Below are 15,161 nucleotides of genomic sequence, written 5' to 3'. Positions count from 1 at the left end.
ATTTAAGAGTTTGGGATTAACAGATACACACTACTGTATATAAAATAGATGACCAACAAGGACCTACTGTATAACACAGGGAACTATATTCAATATCTTATAATAACTTATAATAGAAAAGAAGCTGAAAAAAGAATATATGAATATATGTGTGTGTGTGGTATGTAACTGAATCACTTTGCTGTACACCTGAAACTAACACAGCATTGTAAATCAACTATACTTCAATTTTTAAAAAAGGGATTCGCAATGTTTTAGAAGTGTAACATACAGCATACATATAACAAAGAACATAAACCTTAAAAAAAAAGAAATGTATTGCTTCAGTAGTGTTTTGTTTTTTTCAAAAAACTCATTAACAGAGTGGGTAATTTATAATTACAGAGCAATAAATTGTACTGTCATATCTTTGACATACACTATTTGCTGGCTAATCAGCAATATAACTGCTATAATCAAAGCATCTCAGAGGTGGATCGTATCTTGAAAGGCGCTGTCTAGAAGTCTATCTTCTATCCGATGTATGAATTCCCTCAACATTCAACAACAAGGAGATGGTCTTGACTTGAGTATTTCTACCAGAGCCACAGTCACAATTTTTCAGGGCAGCCTATTTCATTTTCAGTCAGCTGATAGGATTAGAAAGTTCTCGTACAGGCCCTTTCCGAATCACTGGAGATTTTCCACTGTTTTCCCTTTTTCTCTCCTTCATACTACACATTTTTCATTCAACGGGCAAGTTCCCATCTCTGGCCAAGCTGATCTCCCTTCCTTGGATAGCTCTTGCTTATTCCTTTGCATTTTGATCTCCTTCTCTGCCAAGTCAGGTCATTTCTTCTATAGAGTTGATCCCAAACATGTCCCATTTACTTCCACAAGTAATCCTTATTAACCCTATTGTGGTTTGTATCATTTGGATTTACATGCAGCTATATACTCTACAACAATGGCAGGTCTCAAGCAAATAACACAAGGGAATTGTGGGAAAATGTTATGCCTTTTGAGAAATACCAAGTATTTAATTCTATCAGTATGAACTGGTAACAGTGTTACAAGAAGACATACGACTACTTTTGCAATGTAAAATCAGTCATAAGCATACATAGTTCTCATAAAATTAATTAATAACTCACCCAAGACTGTATGTTTCCAAGATTTTCTATTAATTGATGTTTGTGACTTGTTCTTTCATAGTAGACAGGCTAAGGTTTTCTAAAACTATAAAAAAACATTTTTTTTCTGTGAATTGGGAAAGAATTATCATTTCACTTCCAATTTCCCAGCTAGAATTTCAGCTCTTTCATGAGGGGTTACACTGCTATTTTTTATATTCCTCTTTAGTATCTGTAAATGTTTTATAGTAGTTACTCAACAGGTATGGGCTCTAGACTGGGAATGGATTTGCTAGTGCAGAACAAGACTCTTAGGGTAGATATTATGTACATTGGGAAAATAGAAATGGGAAAAATAAACTCAAAAATGTTTTAAAACTTCGAAAAGTTTGGATGGTATAAAAACAAACCCAATCCTTGAATCACAATATACTAGAATTAATTGTCACCACTCCAAGAACTAGGAGAGGCTGCTGCTTTAGGAAGCAACATAAACATCCATTGATGGAGGAATGGATAAAGAAGTTGTGGTATATATATACAATGGAATATTACTCAGCCATAAAAAAGAATGAATAATGCCATTTGCAGAGACATGGATGGATTTAGAGATTGTCATACTGAGCGAAGTAAGTCAGACAGATAAAGACAAATATCATATGATATTGCTTATATGGGGAATCTAAAAAAAAATGTTACAAATGAACCTATTTACAAAACAGAAATAGAGTCATAGATGTAGAAAACAAACTTACGGTTGCCATGGGGGAAAGACAGGGGGAGGGATAAATTGGGAGACTGGGATTGACATATATGCAGTACTATATATAAAATAAATAACTAATAAGAACCTACTGTATAGTACAGGGAACTCTACTCAATACTCTGTAATGACCTATATGGGAATAGAATCTAAAAAAGAGTGAATATATGTATATGTATAATTGATTCACTTTGCTGTACGGCAGAAACTAACACAACATTGTAAATCAACTATACTCCAATAAAAATTTATTTAAAAAAATAAAGATTAGGCAAATAAATGAAAGATACTTTGAAAATGACAGAGTAGAAAAATTTCCTTACACTCAAGTGGCCCTCTATTTTTTTTGAACTGAATTAAATCTTCAAGTCTTTGAAGTTGATATCAGATGAGACTCTCACGTAAACATCCAGTAACATTTTTATAAGCCAAATGTTTACCTGTAATGTCTTCTGCAAACCTGTGGATTTATCAAAACAATCTATCTTCAAGATTTTAAAATTCATCAATATTGAGTCTTTTTTTAAATCTGTGTATGTCTTTATTTTCCTTTATTTATTTATTTATTTTTCAATATTGAGTCTTGAGGGACAACTTTCAATATACACACTTGTCTGGTATTTCTTGCCTATTTCTCTATCCATACAAAATATTGAACTGGATTTAATTAGTGACTACATTTGAAAATATTTATCAGTGGAGGAAAACTAGAAGCTAATTTTAAATAAATGACATGTAGGAGACAGATTTTATTTCTCTATATATTTCATTTTCTCCCTAAAAGCAGATTATTTAAACCAGGTATTTTATCTCTTTAGAGAATGCTAATGAGTATTATCATTTATTGAGCATTTAATATGTGTTAAATGACCACTACCAATATTTATCTAAATAAAGCCTTAAATCTATTAAATGAAATAGGTTAATTTCTCCTACAATAAAGATAAAGATAGTTAAACAAAGGTAACTTAATTAATTTGCCAACAGTCATACAGCTAGTGAATGGTGGAATAGGGATTAAAGCCTATGTCTGTGTGAATCCATATAATAATAATAACTTTCAAAAAAATTTTTAATAATTCCATTTTTTAAATGTTAGTGTCTTCCATGTCTTATCTCATTAAATCTTTACATAACCAACCCTATGAAATTGGGTACTTGTTTTTTTAATTGAAGTAAACTTGCTTTATAATGTTGTGTTAGCTTCTGCTATATAATGAAGTGAATCAGCCATCTGTATACCTATATCCCCTCCCTCCCACTCCCCCATCCCACCACTCTAGGTGGTCACAGAGTACTGAGCTGATCTCCCTGTGCTATACAGCGGGTTCCCACTAGCTATCTCTTTTACACATGGTAGTGTATTTATGTCAAACTGAATCTCCCAGTTTGTCCCACCCTCACCTTCCCCCCGCTGTGTCCACATGTCTGTTCTTTACATCTATGTCTGTACTCTCAACAGCACTAGTTTTGGGATGAGAAAACTAGTCATAAAGAGGTAAAATAATTTTCCTACCACTAAGGTGGAGAACCAAGCTGTAATATCATATCAGGCAGTCTGACTGCTTGGCATTGCTCTTAACCTCTCCTCTAACATCACGTTCTCAAAGCCTCTATCTAACCCCCCCTTTACCCCAAAGAGTTACACTGATTACATATATGATCCTGAACTTTATTAAAAGTCTACCAGCTTGACCCATATGGAAGTGACACAAACCAGTTTGCAGTCTCTAGGAACTTCTTCCATCTCACATCTCCCAATCCACACAACCTGTCATCTATGTCATTTAACACATATTAAATGCTCAACACATATTAAATGGACAACTGCAGTGGCCTTTTACCTGGTCTTTAAGCATCTAGTTTTTTCTCTCTCCAGGGCATATACATATGAAACAGTCTCTATAGATTGATTTGTAAGAAAAGAATGACTATTACTCAATATAATTTCTAGAAATTTTCTGATATAAAAGATAAAGAATCACTAGTTTCTTATGCATGTCCACTTACTGAATTGTATCCAGAATTTTGACCCTAGAATAGTAAAAGACAATTTAGAAGCAGAAAACCTCCTAGTACGTTTTTATCACTGAGGGAAACCAATACTTTTAGCCTTTTTTTTTTTTTAACCTCCTGTGAACCTCAAATTCCTCCCTGTGCTGCTCCCTATGTATCATGATCAATATGGGATCCCACTGATCTTTTCTCTGGTTTTAATTTGTTTTTAATTTATTTGTAATATCTTTGAGCACTAATTTTAAGGTTCTGTGAAAAATAGCTCTTAAAATCAATATTAGTGTTTTATTAGTGTTTACCTAACAATAACTGTAAGATGTAGGGATTTGAACAAAAAATCAAATTACGTATCACTGCACTGAAAAGAAGGACCATAATCTCTACTTTGACATAACTCATGCTGGGCCAAGGGTGAGGCATGAGTCTTCAGCAACAGGTACCCTTGGGAGGTCAAGAAATAGGGAGGATGGAGCCAAGGAGAGAGCCCAAAGAGGCTTGGTTCAGGCAGGCACTGAGAGCCCGGAAAGGCCAAGTGATGGAACAGGCAGAGCCACTGGAGACCACAATGCCACCTGTATTTAAAAAACAAAGGGAGTCAGCTAGTTGCCCATTAGGCAGCACTTCATCCACAGCGAAGAAATGAGGAAGGTAAGTCAGATCTCTAGAGAAGAGTGAATCACCCAGTCCAGCCAAGCAGGCAAGATCTCAATCCCAACAGAGGATCAGAGCCCTCTAAACACAAGGGGGTGGACGGGTCCAGCTCTGCAGCCGCAAAGCCCTGCCCAATGTTGACCCGCCCTACCAGACACCACTGACGGCAGCAGAACTCACCCCACTCTGCCAGCTTAAGGGGCTGAGGTCCCCCAGCACATGTCAAGCTCTAGTCAAGACTGGCTCTGGATCTGGGCTGCTCTGGGCATCACTGCCTCCACATGTGAGGGAACAGAAAAGAAGGCAGAGGCTGCACTTATCTTCCCAAATCTGAACCCGTAAAGAGGTGTGGAAGTCCCCTCAGGGTCTTCCTAGGAAAGGATCTATAAAGCATAAGACGCAAAGAGGCAGAGCCCGACACAGGAACTGGGAGATACAGTGTTACAACAGAACTAACTATAAGGCAGGTGGGTGATGATAGAGAGGGCTCAGTTTATCACTTGTGAAAAGCTAGTGGCTGCTGGGAGAAAGGGAGTGTGGCAAGGGTTGAGGTCAGCAAACTCACTTCCTGCTTTCCTGTAGCTGAGCCAGCCGGAAGCACACAGCCACACCCATTGCCTATGGCTGCTTTCTCCTTCAGGGGCCGACTGAGTCATTGAAACCAGGACAATAGGGCCACAAAGCCTAAAACATTTACTACCTGACCCTCTCCACAAAGAGTCTGCTGATCTCTGCCTTAGAGAAATACCGGTCTATCTATATGCAAATTTATACATGCAGGTAAGTGCACACAATGAAAATTTAGAATTTTAAGATTGGAAAGGACAGACCATAAAAACATCATAAAGTCAATCTCCACAGCTAACCCACACTAATAAGATGGATCACACAGATGTGGATATAAACAGTAGTAATTCTGATCATGACAAAATGGTCCACACCAATAAGATACGCTATTTCAGTTCTCTGTCTGTCTGTATGTTTTTTCCTCACCCAATCAATGTTTGCCTTCCACAATATGCTCTATAAGTTTCCAGAAAAAGAACTAACAAAACTTGAAAGACATTAATCTGATTTTTTTTTTTTTTTTTTTTTTTGCGGTACGCGGGCCTCTCACTGTTGTGGCCTCTCCCGTTGTGGAGCACAGGCACCGGATGCGCAGGCTCAGCGACCATGGCTCACGGGCTTAGCCGCTCCGCGGCATGTGGGATCTTCCCGGACCGGGGCACAAACCCGTGTCCCCTGCATCGGCAGGTGGACTCTCAACCACTGCGCCACCAGGGAAGCTCTGATATTTTTTTTATATTGGCTTATTTTTCTAATAAAAATTTTTCTTTTAATTTATTATTATTATCATCATTATTATTAAGATCTATATTCAAGAAAGTCCATGAAAATTTTCATTCAACAAGAATTTACTGAAAACCTACTCTGTGCCATAAGCTATGCTGGGATCCAGTTTGAACCAGAAAAATAACCTAGCATTGGTTTTCTATCTTTTCCCTTTCACAGGAAACCTCTATTTTCCCAACACAGTAGAAGGATTTTGTACATTTATTTTACATAAAAATAGTTCATAAAACCAAAATAATAAATACCAGTATATGCACTTCTAAATTGAGTTCTTGAAAAAAGTTGGTGGTCAGGTATTATATTTGACACTTCTCTCACCACAAAATACCAAAAACAAAACCCCAAAAAACCCAGAATTTTAAATCTTCACAGATTTTAGATTTCTTATATTTTCTTCAAAATTACAGAAGCTGAAATATTATTATAGACACTGCTTGAAATTATCTTGGGGGAGAGTAGAATACAGTATAAATTTTCTGTCATATGAAGAGACGCACTGTATAAAACATAGTGCACTTTTCCAAATTTCAGAATTTTAATTATGTTTCTAATATGGAGCTACAGCAAGACTTGTCATCAGTTGAGAGGTTACATGAATTATATATGAACTGGTATCCAATTTTCAAGTTGCCTTTGAAAACCTGAGGAGCTTATTTTCAAAATTAGAAGAATAAATCAATAATATTTGAACTTGTTCAGATGGAGGTAGAAATTTCTTTAAAAGTTAATGGATGAGTTTTAACCCCAAAGAAGTCCTTTTATTATCTGAGAAATAAGAGTGGCTACCCAGATAGATCCAGATACTACACCAAGGAGCTTCTTGTAGATGTGTTTGTACCACCTCTTCCTGATGTGTGCCTTACCACCTGAGTAGAGACTATGAAACATCTTTAAGATTACAGAAATAATGGTGATAATTTTATCATTTTTGTCTATGTTAACACATAAAACCTAGTCATTGGAAAATAAGTTTTTGGAAGTATTGACCCCTGATACTTTCACTCCTATTCCTCTTCCTGCTCGCTCTCTCTCACACACACACATACACACACGTTCACATGCACTAATAATCCTTGATTATCCACTAGAACCACACTATCAACTATTAAGTTATTACATACTTGTTAAAAAATGCACATTTATACTGAGCCGTTTGGGGATACTAATAATGATAGTTTCAGTAAGAAATGAAAGTACTGTCTTTGAATTTTATAACTGTTTCTGTTAACCAAAGGTTATATAGTTTTTCAGCCTCTAATTCAGATGGATTACACTGCGTCTTTATTAAAAAAAAAAAAATGGAAAGAACCAGTAGCAAGACCTTTTCACTTTTGTTGAAATTCAAACTCAGAAACCTAGGCAACACTCTGCAGTTCAGAGTCTCAAAGCTCTCCTTGGAGTCACTTTAATTCTTAATGTCTTAATTACTTGCACTTATTAAATAATTGAAACTCTCTAGCAAACAAAAGACGAGATGGCTATCCTTCTCCCTGACCAACATGATGGCATGAGCTTATTTGAAAAAGAGAAAAACAAGAATTATGGTGGCTTGGGGAGATGTGCTAATGAGTAGAAAAATGTAAAGCCTGTAGTCATCATGGGTTTTTTTGATACATAAACACACACACACACACACACAGATTTTGTACTGACATATATTAGATATAGATATATAGAATGGAAATGCATTTTGTCCTGATCGATAATACTTATATTTAGAAACAATCACTAGAATCATAGGCCCTCAAAGATAGCAGGTTAGTTAGAGATCAACTTGTTGTATTTCCTTAGCAGCAGGCATGTGCAGTGCAAATTTTGTAAGGCACAGAAAGTCTAAAATGTATTTGTAAAATATGATCATTTTATGCTACTAGTTTTAATTAAAGTTCTGTATATTGGTTCATTCAGTATTCATTCAGTATTTGTAAGGCATACTGCTTCTGAATTTCTTTTATATATGTCTATTCATGAGATTCACTGGCAATTATAGCATGTTACAATAGTCAAGATACAGTTACATCACATAATGTGCATCATATAAAAGTCAATGCAACTTTACCTCAGAATCAGCTCCTACTACTGACATTCGGGTGTCTGTTCCTTTGGAAAACAGCCTCAATTATCATGAGGATCAATATTATAAATATTTTAAAGACGGAATTGTAAGCATTTGCTAAATAAATTAATGAATAAAATTAGCTTCAGGTTTACTTATTCACTATGCTTTCTTCTCAGTAGCCTTGTATTCCAAGTGTTCAAAGTCTTCAGGCTTTTATAATTATATACTAATCATGTGTTTCTTGTAGGAAAAGCTATCTTTAATTCTGGGTAGAGTGCAGACATCAATGGAAGACTGTCTATGATACTAGTCACAAGTATTCATATCTAAAAATTAAAGGAGAACAGTCTTTTATAGCACAATGATTATACAACTCAATTTTCTGTAGAGGCCTTGGTTTACTTATTGTTCTATATTACTACTTGTAGTGCCTTTTTCTACTCTCAAAAGTGTCTCCTTTTAAGGAATAAATAGTAAAGCCATTCAATCTAAAGAACCAATGCTCACCCTTTTACCCTTCAGTAATTATTACCTATGTCTGGTCTCAACTTCCAGTCAAGATGCTTCCATATTGTCAATCACTGACATACCTCTGGTGGCTCAGAAACCATAACAATAATAAACACAATAGGAAAATATAAAGTCAAAAGCTGTAATAGAGATTTTTTTAAAATATGGTAATTATCTTTAGGCAAGAAATAGAAAAGTAGTAAGGGAGGCAGAAGCCATGGACCTCTATGTCTAGAAGCAAGTGGGAAAACCTATGGCCTCTAAGTCTAGAAGCAGGTGGGACTTAGGCTTCTAAACATCATGAGATCGGGGACCACACCCAGGATCACTAATTGAAACTAAGCTAAATGAGGTTTGACTGCCTCTCTCACACCCAATTTCATTTCATTGTGAAAGACTGTGTGGGAAAAAAATTTGCAAACAACAACTCACAGAAATTTAAAAAGAACAGAAGATATAAATATTACAAACTAAAAATACTGAAAGGAAATTTAAAATTTTGTTGAAATAAACAGACGTTGCAGAGCAATGAGAGGATCTACCACATATCTGATAGCAGTTGTAGAAAAGAGGTTATAAATATATTTTATAGATAAAGATATACAGATTATGGATAAGATAATAGATAAAAAATATTTGGAGATATAAAAGTAATAAGAATTTTCAAAAAGTTATATCATTTTTCAAGTCAATAATTTACTCTATCATACAGGATAAATAAAGCTAAATCTATACCTACATATAACATAATAAAATTGCAAACAAAAGATTAGTTACTGTCAAAAGTCATTAGAGAGAAAAAGAAATGGCAGATTATTAACAAAGGAGCACCCACTGGAATGACAGGAGTTTTTAATCAGCAACAGAGGTCCTTCATTTACTCAAAAAATATTTTATTTTTTACTGTGCTCCAGGCAGAAGACAATAAGATAACATCTTTAAAGTGTTAAGGAGAAAATAAATGTTAATTTAGAATTTTATACCCAGCTAAATTATTATTCAAAAATGAAATTTTTAAAAAGCCACCCTTAGATCAACTCTGAGTCAATTATTTAAAGATATACTTTAGTACGTAGAAAAATAAATCCAGAAGGATGCAACAGAAGAAAAGAGAAAAATATATTGTAAATTTAATCAACTATTTACTGTAAAATAATAATTATATTCCATTTCAAAAAAAGTAGAACTGAAACTTTAGTCAATATTAACAATGAGAATTATCCACTGAGCATTTATAACATGTCAAGGTATAGTCAGAAAGAGGATATAAATACAGATTAACTCCAGACTTTAAAATGTAAAATAATTTATGTATATTTAAAAAGTAAAGCGATTCCTAAAGAAGTAGAACTACAATATAACTTTCAAATAAGCAGAGTAGAAGTAAAACAAAATACAGGAAGCTTTAGCAATCCAGTAGAGCACAGGAAGGGGGAAAGAAAAGAGCAAAACAAACGAATGTTAATTGAAAACTCAAAAGAAGATAATAAATATAAATATACCTGCAAACACAAGAAATGTTAACAATAAACTTCCTAATTCAAAGACAGGAATTATCAGAGCTATCTAAAAATAAAGAAATCAAGCTTGTTCTGCTTGGAAGAGACACCCCTAAAACAAAACCATGCAAAACAACTGTTTTAAAAATGAGAGCATGGGGATGGAAGGAGGAACACTGAAAAACTACTAACCAAAAACAAAGCTAATATAGTAATGTTATGAAAAAATAAGGTTAAAGTAAAAAAATAGGAGTAAAAAGACACATTGTCCACTAACAGAAGGGAAAGTCCAGCAAGAAGATATAATAATTACAAACTTGTATGCACACACAACATAATCTCAAAACATACAAAGTAAAAACTGAGTCACGGAGTAAAAAGAATAATAATAAATAACAGACACAATCTTAAAGGGAGATTTTTATTCATCTAGCTTCATGGCAGCTGATATCTAAATTCTGACTACTAACTCCAAGCACAGAAACACTAATCCCCCAGTTGTCTCTAGACCTGAAATTCTCCACCATTTGAAACATATAATCATGTGGATATCCTCAAAGATTTAAGCAAATCCCTGAGAATAAAATAACCCCACCCAAGAGCTGTGAAGAGAGGCTTCCTGGGGTCTAAAATATGGTAAGGGAGGTTGAAGAGGAGAAGCGTGGATAGGTTTTATTATGCTCTAGATTCCGTCAGAAGGAGGGCTGACTAGATGGCATAGCCTTTGAGGTGCCTGCTGCGAGTGCGGTTAGTAAAAATGCTTTAAATGTGGTCTCCTGTAAGTAGATTCACTGCTTGGACACAACTCCACAGATTCATACAGACTTTAGAAAAATGGTATTTTTTGTTCAGATGATCACATTCATACAGTGTTGACTGCCTTAAAAAAAAAAAAAAAAGTGAATGATGCCAAAGGAAGTGAAAGAAGAAAGTAGAAAGCGCAGTCCAGGTCTCAACAGGGCAACCCAAAATTAGAAACACTTAGATAAAATGAGAGTACAATAATAGGTAAAAATAAGCAAAAATGACATCCGTAAGTGGTGTTGATAGTGGTACAGAACATGTTCAGGTATCCTGGGTGTTTAAAAGGGCAGTTAAAGCTGCTGAAGTAACTAAATTAGTTCAAGAGACTCTGGATGGTGAAAAACATTTGTTTACTTTTTGAACTGGAGCATATGGACAGCAGAATAAAAAGAGAATCCAGAAAGAATAAACCAAGTGCAAGTTTTATCAGATGAGAGACAGAAGGCATGAAGGTGAACACAAAGGTGCCACAGGAACTAAGGTGTGAAAATAACAAGGACAAGCAAAGAGATGTCATTAGTTTTTGCTTACCTCCACAGACAAACAACAATTTTCTCTAACAGTTTATTCACTGTCAGAAAAATCTTTACATCAAATTCTAAACAGTCACCAAAGAGTATTTGGCTACAAAATTCTGTTTCTAAGTTTGTGATAATTCTGCTCACATCTTCCCCTTTAGTTAGTTCTATGTTCAGTGGAGCCAGCAAACAATAACCAGTCACACCCACAGAAAGTTCCAACAATTACCACAAATCAGACTTAAATTGCTCACAAAGTGTCATGCTTCAGAAAAAAAGCAATTCCAATTGAACAACCACATGCTAAGAAACAAAGCACTAGGACATCATCACCCTGAACTATAGATCAACAAACAAATACAAGTTAATTTCCACAGAAGTATATATTTTTATCTTAAAAGCTGCAAGAATAAAAGAAAGTGTCATTACAAGATAAATAGTGTGGTCACACTTGTATAAGAGATAAATAAAGGGACTTCCCTGGTGGTCCAGTGGCTAAGACTCCATGCTTCCACTGAAGGGGACCCAGGTTTGATCCCTCGTCAGGGAACTAGATCCCACATGCCGCAACAAAGATTCCGCCTGCTTCAACTAAGACCCAGTGCAGCCAAATAAATAAATAAATAAATATTTTTTAAGAAAGAGATAAATGATACATGGATGGATGGATGGATGGATGATTAAGGGTGAAATTGAGAATGGTTATATAAAAATTCAGATGGATACACACAAAACTATTTATGTGGCTATCACCTAGGGACTAGGAGTGTCATGATGAGAAGGCGTCATTCTTTTTTGTTTCATATACTTAAGAACACTTTGACTCCAGAAATTGGATATGTGTTATTTATCATTATTTTTATGTTTATTAATCTAAGCAAATTATTCCAAATAGTGGTATAACAGTAATAAATATAAACTTAGAATTCTGTTAAATTAGGATTATTCCAACGTAAAACCAGAGAAGGAGACCAGAAATACACTGTTATTATTAGTACTTATACAAATTGTTAATAATAAAATCATAATTACTTTGGTCCCAATGCTTGCCCAGAACTGATGACTGGATTTGTTACATGAAGTTGAGATTCTTTGGAGCATTATGAAGATCTGCAGTCACTTATTTGGTAGTTACAGGTGTGGACTATTAGCTATTGAAATGAGCTGCCTCTGAGTGTTTCCATTTCTCAAGGTCCCAGAGCCTTCTGACCTTTTGATATACCAAGAGAATGAACAGAGCTGTACAGTTCTGAGCAGCTGCGTGATGGTGATAACATCTCCTAGGGTAGACTCTGTCTCCTAGCCCCATTTCTGTCTCTCTTTATCATTTTCTTTCTTGTTCCAAAATGAACAAGGAATTTAGATGAGGCCCCAACAGTCCAAAATGAATAAAACAAGCTTAGGCTTCCATGCAGGCCAAAAGAAGAAAATGCTGTTAAGCCACTCGGACACAGGGAAGGTACCAGAGGGCCTGAATGTTGCATGGAGAGCAGGATCATCAACAGTTATTGATAGTTAGGAAGTGGTCAGAGCCTTTGCTCCCACTGATAGTACCTTGAACTAATAGGTACAAGGCAAAGGAAGGCTGTACCAGAGGATCAAAACAGTGATTTGAGGAAAACACTGAGATGAATACTTTATGTATCTGTTAGATGGGGTAAGAGGCAAAACACAGTATTAATGAATAGCCATATATAAGTAAGGAAGGGCCAAAGAGGGGTAGGGTAGAAATTCAATGGAAAGTAATTAAACAACAACATGACAGTGGTGGAATTTGGCAGGCTAAAGTAATATTTCAATTAGCACTTGAGTATTAATTTTCTGAATTATCAAATTACCTAAAAAAGAGCATCTACCAACAAATAACTTCACTACCCAGAAAAATCTGCTCTAGCATTCATTACCTTAACTAATACCCATGGTAAAACCTATTTACATAGCTGATTATAGAACTATATTGGTTACGGTTGTACACTTAAGGCTATAAGGGTTTTACCTTGGGGCCCATAACCATGTGAGGTGGAAGGATTATACCTGAGAATTTAACAGAACAAATAAATGCAGCTTATTTATTTTTTATATGTTCATCTACACACCTTCTAATATTAAAGAAATCTCTATGTAAATCTTCACTATTATTAACTATTTGCTGAGAAAAAAGTAAAGCAAGCTGCCAGGCTTTTGAGAGAACTAGGGAGTTTTCAGTTCACTGAAGTGAGAATTAAAGTCTCTTCAACAGGAATACAAATCACGTACCCACCTCCATGGTGATATCAGCTGAAAGGCGTCCTTGGGCCCTAGCAGGCTTTGCCGGATGCTCTATGGGAAAGCAGAAGTGCTTTCTGGAGTATGTGTTGCGTAGTCCCACAGCTTGGTCCCGTTAGGCCAGACCTTTCTGCTGACACTTAGAAAAACACTCTGTTCCTGTTGATTTTACATCTCCCCCTTTTTAGAAATTACCACACTGTGGCTGCCACTTTATTTTAATAAGAATTTCTACCAGAAGATGCAAACCAGCTTTTTATAACACAAATCTTAGCAGTGGAAAAAAGAAAAATGCTTTCAAAAGGAACTAAAGTAAGAATCAACGTACCTTCCTGATCATTACTACAGAATACATTTCTTACCAAAATTTAATTCTACAAGCTTCCTGCTTGTGTCATGACTAAGTTCAAATTTTTACTTCTATTTAAAGACCCTATGAATTTGCTCCAGTCACCCTAATCACTTCTGTTCCTAACATTTATTTAGAATCTTTCCACTTTTCTATCAGTGGCACTTCACTTTCATTAATCTCCACTCTGGGGGAAAATTCTCCGCAAATTTTCTGAATTTAAGAACAGGTGATAAATTGAGTTTGGGATTAACATATGCATGCTAATATATATATTCGATAAAATAGGTAAACAAGAACCTACTGTATAGCACAGGGAACTATACTCAATATCTTGTAATAACCTATAATGGAAAAGAGTCTGAAAAAGAATATATGTACATATATATGTATATATATATAACTGAATCACTTTGCTGTATACTTGAAACTAACACAACATTGTAAATTAACTGCACTTCAATAAAAAAAATTTAAAGAACAGTTGATAACCAAATCTCAAATAAAAATAGATTTTTTCTATTTGCTCAATAATGTCCCACAAATTATTTTTTTACTGAGGTATAGTTGATTTTCCCACAAATTAATTTTAACATAATTTTATCAATTAAAAATACAGTTTACATATGATTAAAGAAATATCTCACCTTAAGCTTGAAATCACCAATAAGAGGAGAAAAAAAGAATCACCAACTTTCCTAGAAAACACTTAGTTTTAACACTCGATGCGTTTCCAAAAGCACTGGGAAAATACTCTATGAAAAACGGACTCTGTGGTGGTTGTCCTGAATAATATCTGCAGCCTCCCCTGACTACACAGCTGTACAAGCTAAGTGTGATGTAGTGGCCTGAAAACTGAAATTCTGTGCCGCTTCAGTAATCACAGATCCTTACTGTCCAGGGGCTCCATTAACCATGTTCCAGGAGACTGGCTCCCGTCCATGCAGGTGGATTTCCCTTCAGCTTAGATACGTCCTTCCACCAAGGAGAATTAGGGGAAGTAAAATATTATACAGAATGTTCTTTTAAAGTTGTATTAGAAAATCAGCCATCACCCAAAATTACACACCCATATTAGACAAGTAGGGAAAACAAGGTGATCCTGACATTGGATCATAATGGATTCCAATTTCAGCTAGAAATTTCAATTGATTTGCAGTTCCCATCACCAACTACTGAAAGGAGAGAGCTATAGATTACTTTATAGCACCATATAAAATGCTTTATGGGCTGAAAAGGTTATAACCGTTAAGGATGATGAA

The sequence above is a fragment of the Delphinapterus leucas genome, chromosome 12 (genome assembly GCF_059928025.1).
Source record: "Delphinapterus leucas isolate spDelLeu-1000000601 "Yukka" chromosome 12, BTC_Dleu_Yukka2, whole genome shotgun sequence".
NCBI lineage: Eukaryota > Metazoa > Chordata > Mammalia > Artiodactyla > Monodontidae > Delphinapterus > Delphinapterus leucas.
The sequence above is the reverse complement of the archived record's forward strand: the minus strand, read 5'-3'. Positions refer to the sequence as shown.